At 48.3% G+C, this 7,686-nt stretch overlaps 1 pseudogene; it reads left to right on the forward strand.

Annotated features, from left to right (window-relative positions):
* Positions 1–4,409: 4,409 nt before the first annotated feature.
* LOC103009874 (transmembrane protein 241-like) lies at positions 4,410–7,155 on the forward strand (annotated as a pseudogene).
* Positions 7,156–7,686: the final 531 nt, after the last annotated feature.

The raw sequence follows: 7,686 nt of genomic DNA on the forward strand, positions 1-7,686 counted from the left end.
CTGAACTACAACTCCCAGACGGCCTTGCGAGACCGGGGGGCCCGGAAGCGCCGTATGAGCGTGCCGGGAAAGCCGCCGGCCAATCGCGTAGGGACAAGCAGCCACACCCTTCATGCCCACCCTCCCCCCCACACACCCCCGCAACCCCACGGTGGGCCTTTGAGCGACGTTTGCGGAAAACTGTCTCGCTTTCTTCTCACGCCCAGCAACTTCTGCCGGAAATGTCTCGCTAGCTGCAAACCAAAACTACATTCCCCAGAATTCCTTGCGTTATCAGCCTCTACTGCAGAGGTACGGTTGGTGTTTCACGGAAATTTGGGGGAGAAATATGAAAAACTCGCAATTCTAGCTCCAGCAGGTCATCCGAAAGGACACTTTTATGTGTTATGCTGCAATTAGTTTAAATAACGAAAAATATGGACCAACTTGAGCCATGAAATCTTGGTGTAACTTGAGGAATTATTCACAGATACAATTAGGTTTTTTTTGTTTTGTTTTTTAATTAATTAATTTATTTATTTATTTTTATTTATTTTTGGCTGCGTTGGGTCTTCGGTGCTGCACGAGGGCTTTCCCTAGTTTCAGCGAGTGGGGGCTACTCTTGGTTGCGGTGTGCTGGCTTCTCATTGCAGTGGCTTCTCTTGTTGTGGAGCACGGGCTCTAGGCACGCGGGTTTCAGTAGTTGTGGCACATGGGCTCAGTAGTTGTGGCTCGCGGGCTCGAGAGCACAGGCTCAGTAGTTGTGGCGCACGGGCTTAGTTGCTCCGTGGCATGTGGGATCTTCCCAGACCAGGGCTCGAACCTGTGTCCCCTGCCTTGGCAGGCGGATTCTTAACCACTGAGCCACCAGGGAAGCCCAGGTGTTTTTTTTAATGGTATAAAGGTATTTAGCATGGCTACATGCTTTTACACACCTCGGGGAAATATGGAAAACTAGGGAACAGAATATTATCTACTCCTGTATATTTTCCATTTTTTACAATATCCTGGGTTAGCCCACTGCCTGTTTTTTGTACCACCTGTGAGAAAAAAAAAAATGGTTTTTATATTTGTGATGAAATAAAATTGTTTTTAAGTCAGGACAAAAAAACTTTTAACATAAAATTCTCTATACCGTTTGGGCCACTACCTCCTCCCCTTTAGCGTGCATTGCGCATTTGCATTATACGTTAACTAGATATCCTTAACACAGGAATGCCTGCTTGAAAGAAAAGAGCAATTTTCTTCTGGCACCAGGAAGGTAGCTCCTTAGGAGATAACATTTCTTTCTCAATCCTGTAAAGGGTCATGATAACCCACTACTCACCTTGTATGTGCAGATCTGGACTACGTAAACTGTCAAAACCTTGACTCAAAAACTATACAACTGTGCTTTGACCTCTAACCGGTGGAACAGTCCTCAGAACTTTCTGAAAGACTTTCTTTCACGTTACAATCTCAAGACTATGGGGTCCTCTTGAAGTACCCCATTACTCCCACTGCTTAGGAGGAATGTGGGTTCCCAACCCCAGGAGTTCCCCAGGTGAAATTTGAAACTGATCCCCCGTACACAGAAGGCAAGGAGAAACCAAAGAAAGAGGCAGACCACTCCGGATTGGTAGGTGGCAGGTTTAACAAACGAGGGAACTTATATACGAGGCTTGTCTCAGGCAGCCACAAGATGAGTCGATCTCCACACTGAGATAGGAAAGGGGCAGGGCACAACCTTTAAAAGAATGACATAGCCGTTGAGGACACGACATTAACTGGTTATGATCTCGGAGAGACAGTAGTGAGTGGTCCTGAAGAGAGATCTCAGTTCCCTGCCCAGGAATTGAACCTGGGTAGCCTGGATGAAAACCAGGAATCCTAGCCACTATACCACCAGGGGCTAGAGGCTAGAAGAAAAGGGGCCCTGGCTCTTTCCCCCGTTTGAAAGCAGGAATGTTTCAAGGAGGCAAAAATTGTAAAAACAGGTACAAAGTTTATTATTAGAGACACAGCACCGTGTATGGGAGAGCACACAGAGAAGAAGTTTATTTATTTAAGTCAGAAGCTAGGCAGAAATACACACCCAGAGAGAAAGGATGTGGGCAACCTCTCTAATGAGGAAGAGCTGATACAAATCCCTTATATAGGACAGTCCTTCCGGGTCTTTGTTTATCTTTGGCCAATTATCTCATTTCTTTTCCCACATCTGACCTGTTCTAGGACACTCCCCAACATGCGTGCACAACTTTTTGCTAAGATGGATCCCACTGCAAAGGACTGTGGGTGCATGTCCACACTTATGGGGTGGTGCGCCCTCCCTTTTTGACCCCCCCGAGGAGCCTTCCTGAGCATGTGCAGACAGGGAAGTTTTCCTTAACCTCAGGGGTTGTCATCTTATCTCTACTTCAGCAGAGCTCAGCTTCTGCCACCAGCTTTGTCCTTGGAGCGTCTGGGTGAGAACAAAGCTTCAATTTTACTCCACTTGACATACACCAGCTGTCCAGCCCAGGGGCCCATCTATCTCCTACCTCAGTTAGAACCAACTAGGTCCAAGATGGCGGAGGAGTCGACTTCCACTAGACCTTGAGCCTCGGTATACACTAATTATAATACATCAGTAAGCTAAATGTCACACCCACAGGCGCCATGACAGTTCTGAGGCTGACCGTAAAAGGCCAAAAAGTTGGCGGTGGCCCAATTCCTGGAAATCCCCTCCCCTTCCCCAAAATAGTTGGAATAATCTTTGCACTCATTAGCCTATGAAATTACCCACCCCTATAAGAACTGACAACCCCATATCCTGGGGCCTCTTGCCTTCTGAGATGGCCCACACTCTGTCTATGGCATGTGTATCTCCCTGAATAAACCTTCTTTCACTTTACTATGGCTCGCTCTTGAATTCTTTCCTGTGCAAAGCCAAGAACCCACACTTGGTGGCCGTCCCAGGGATTCACCTAAGACTTGGGACGTGACCATCCTCCCGCGCCCCACTTTCTCTCCTGCAGCAACACTGCTTACCAGAATCTTAAAAGTTTATATAAAGGCCTTAACAGGATTCAGTCACATATACCGTTCAGATTGTCTCAACAACACTTTACTCTCTCAAGGCTGCATCCTTGAAATGGCTCCCTTTGTGAGAACAGTGGGTGGAACATACATTCCAAGGATGGAGATGGGGTGAGGGGCCTCTGGTTCCCTGGGTCCACCTCGAACGTCAACTGGTGGCCATGTCCTCTCAATGACCTCCTCCTGAAACGGAGCAGGACCCAGTAGTCAGTCCTTCCCCCCCATGTCCTCAGCCTGCCTTTTGTTTGTGGAAAAACTTTAGTCGAAGAATAAATTTAATCAGAGAAATGAGAAAATGCAGAAACAAAGGAAAACAGTCTAGCAAGACTAAATAATAATAGTTTAGTCATTAAGCATAGTCAAGGACTTTCAGTTCCTTCTCAAGGGCTATAGATAATATTCTGAGCCATATCCTGTGAGCTGTCTTGTAGATACCGAAACCTCCCACCAGGTGGAAGAAGTTAACTACATGATGAGCAGACTGCAGCCAGGACATAAGCTGCTCCAATTTACACAATTCCAAGAACTGGCCTCAAAGAAATGGGAACAAACCCTGGAACTGAAGATTAACTGTACTTAAAACAATCAAGATGATGCTGGTCAGACCACCGCATGACCAATTTCAAGATGACTGTCAGAGCTGACTGTGCAGTTTCTGCATGCAGCCCCTACATGCAGGGACCTGAAAGGGAGTTGGCCTTTGGACGGGAGTCCATCCTCCCCGCCCCCTCGTTGCCGGCATCCAAAATAAAGCAAACTTTCCTTTCCACCAACCTTGTCTCTTTATTGGCTTTTGAGCAGTGAGCAGCCGGACCCCACCCTTGGTTACACTCCAACACTCCACCCCTCATGACCGGCTCTTACAATTTCACATGGCCCCCTCTTCCACAACGTGCACTGAGTCGTCAGCCAGGGATTTCATTAGCACTGGAGGTGGCTCATAGGCGGCTATCTGTCTGCTCCGGAGGCAGATAGCACAGGAGGCAGATAGCACAGCGACAACATAGGTATGTGCGAGAGGAAACACAGATTAAGATAACGATGCCCAAAATAAGTAACAATTTTTCCCACCAAGAGCCCCATTGAGGCAGGAGATAGATGAGCTCCAGGCTGGACGTTTACAACTAGCCTTCTGTTTACATTTCCTGAGGCAAGAGGCAGGTGGGCTCCATCTAGGTATTTACAACTGGCTTCCTGTTTGCACTTTGAGATGGAAATAACAACAGGAACAGGGTAAATAGCTGGACTTTGTCTCCTGTGGACACTTTAAGATAACAGTTATGGCAGGGACAGAGAGAGGCTATACCCTGTTTAAGTGAAAGATCAAGAGGTTGGCCACTGGGTGGCCCGGCTTGCACGGCGGCCCTGGGGCTCCCGCGGGTTCCTGGGGAAGGGGCGCAAATTAACAGATGTGCATGAGGAGGTGCCTGGTCGGCCTCCCGTTTTGTACCTGCTACCTGGCTTCTTACCTCACGAACAAGTATGTCCTGTCTGTCTTGAAATTTACCTACCCTACATTATTCCAAGGGTGGCAGACATTAATTGGTGGACTTTTGCTTCATGTGTCATGGAAACGGCTGGGCGGAGATCAACAGCAGTTCAAGATCTGATGTTTTGACATGGCTTCCTGCTTCAGTGCTGTTTGTGGGTGTCATCTATGCTGGGTCCAGAGCACTGTCCAGACTGGCCATTCCTGTGTTTCTCATTTTGCATAATGTAGCCGAAGGCATCATCTGTGGGCACCAGAAGTGTTTTCAGAAAGAGAAAACATCTCCTGCAAAGATCTGTAGTGCCCTCTTCCTCCTGGCTGCCGCAGGGTGCCTGCTCTTCAGCGACTCCCAGTTTGATCCAGATGGTTATTTCTGGGCTGTAATTCACTTATTCTGCATAGGGGCTTATAAGATACTACAGAAATCCCAGAGACCCAACGCGTTAAGTGACATTGACCAGCAGTTCTTTTTTTTTTTTTTTTTCTCTTTTTATTTATTTATTTATTTATTTATTTATGACTGTGTTGGGTCTTCGTTTCTGTGCGAGGGCTTTCTCTAGTTGTGGCAAGTGGGGACCACTCTTCATCGCGGTGCGCGGGCCTCTCACCATCGCGGCCTCTCTTGTTGCGGAGCACAGGCTCCAGACGCGCAGGCTCAGTAACTGTGGCTCACGGGCCCAGTTGCTCCGTGGCATGTGGGATCTTCCCAGACCAGGGCTCGAACCCGTGTCCCCTGCATTGGCAGGCAGATTCTCAACCACTGCGCCACCAGGGAAGCCCAACCAGCAGTTCTTAAACTATCTATTCAGTGTGGTGCTCCTGGCATTTGCATCTCACCCCACAGGTGATCTCCTCAGCGTCCTGGACTTTCCGTTCCTGTATTTCTATAGCTTCCATGGCAGCTGCTGTGCCAGTGGATTTTTAGGATTCTTACTCACATTCAGCACAGTGAAGCTAAAAAGCCTTATGACCCCAGCGCAGTGTGCAGCCTGGATTTTCTTTGCTAAGGGGCTTCCCTGGTGGCGCAGTGGTTGAGAATCTGCCTGCCAATGCAGGGGACACGGGTTCGAGCCCTGGTCTGGGAAGATCCCACATGCCGCGGAGCAACTGGGCCCGTGAGCTACAACTACTGAGCCTGCGCGTCTGGAGCCTGTGCTCCGCAACAAGAGAGGCCGCGATAGTGAGAGGCCCGCGCACCGCGATGAAGAGTGGCCCCCGCTTGCCGCAACTAGAGAACGCCCTCGCACAGAAACGAAGACCCAACACGGCCAAAAATAAATTAATTAATTAATTAAGAATAGAGGAGAACTAATGATATGTTTAAAAAAAAAAAAAAAAAGATGCTACATTAGCAGACTCAGCAGGTATGAACACACAACATTCTGCTTGGATAATGGCCCAGGTGCCTCCTTCCAAGGCAGTAGTGATGTCCAAGGCCATCTTATTTTGGAGGACAGCTGTTCTCCTTTAAGGCTTGCTGGGTGTATTGACTAAGGGCTTCTATGTGTGCTATAACGTCCTCCAGGCCAACAGAGGGAATAAAGACAGTGGCCAAATGATCGTACCAGTGGAAAACAGAACTTGCCCACCTGGCAGATAGCAGATGAGGGGAGGGAAGTTGACAACTTTTGTTACTGTAGGGTGGATTCTCCCCATACCCAGGGTGTAGCAGCCCAACCATCCAGGTGGAAGCCACGGCCAAAGAGTTTTCCCACACATCACTGGGTCCTGTTTAGGATTACCCAATAAATATGTGGGTGACATGACCAGTCAGTGCCAGATCACTTGCTGTTCTTTAATATGACAGAATACCTGCACAGTTCCAATGATATCCTCCCCATATTCCTGGTACAACTGGGTTGGTTCTGTTGAAAGTGTTTTTTCTGTTCCCAACATAGGGGTGCCTAGGTGCTCAAATATCCCTAACCCGGGGTAAGCCACATGAATCCATTCCAAATCTGAGCGTAGCCACCCATGCTTCTGATGGTGGTGTTTTTAGGACCTTTCTGGTCAGCAGTTGTCTGGGCTGCCTGTGTTGATTGATTGACAGAAAAAGAATACCCATGTCCAGTGTTACTGACGGTTTGTGCCCCAGGCAACATTGGTAATATCAGATGAATTAAGAGCATTCATCCTAATTTGTTTTTTTCTGTAATGTCACGTACTGCTTTAGTGCCTTCTTATTTTGTTCCTGGAGTGTTGGTACCCACCATGACGATCCCAGTGAACTAGAGAGGAGCAGCTGCCCACATAGCCAACAGCTGGATTGATTGCTGGGCATATTTGTGGGCCCACCGTAGGAAGGTATTTCCATCATGCCCCCATCCTGTGACCGAACACCATAGGAACAGCAGAAGTCTAAGGTCATAAAGACAGATTATTTAGTAGGAACTGGTACTGGGAGGTCTTCCCTTCTAGAAGAATTACACTTGTGGCCTGATCCTTAGATGTTAACGTGGCTGCAGCTTTAGGAACTTGACCTGGTTGTACGTAGCATATATGTTGGCCAGCAGGGGCGGCACTGTCAAGCGTGAGACGGACTGGGGGTGGGATATGTCAGACCAGGACCACCACCTTTTCGTCCCTCTAAGTGGTACGTGTTCCATTCCAGGGACAGTGCATTTCCATGAGCGCAGCTTGTAGCAGGGACAATGGGATTCCTCCTCACCTGGGGATGTGAACTAACTCACCCATCCCTATGGGACGCCCCACTGCAAAGTCCGGTAGATAACGCCTGTCTCAGGTGTGACGGGGCTTGGTGATCTCAGCCACACAGCGTGGTGATCCACCACGATGAGAGTCGGGGCAGTGGCTGTCTCCCGTCACTTCCGTAACTTTACAGTGTTGGGTGTCATGGCAGGGCTCCCCAGTCTGGCATATGAGGCAACAGGCCCTATTGGTCAATCATTTAAACGTCTTAAAGCCTGGGATAGTACTTTAGTCGAATCGGCCAAGGTGGTTTTACCTGTTAGTCATTTAATCTGCTGCTTTAAAATTCCATCCTTCTTTCCTACCAACCCTGCTGCCTGTGGCTTTTAGGGGAAATGGAACTTCCGTTCCACATCATGTGCTTTTGCCTAATCTTGCACAACATGACCCTTAAAATGTAACCCCCGGCCACTGTCTATTCGAAGAGGGTAGCTGTACTCTGTTTCTCTAAT

The sequence above is a fragment of the Balaenoptera acutorostrata genome, chromosome 2, assembly GCF_949987535.1.
Source record: "Balaenoptera acutorostrata chromosome 2, mBalAcu1.1, whole genome shotgun sequence".
In the NCBI taxonomy this organism is placed as follows: domain Eukaryota; kingdom Metazoa; phylum Chordata; class Mammalia; order Artiodactyla; family Balaenopteridae; genus Balaenoptera; species Balaenoptera acutorostrata.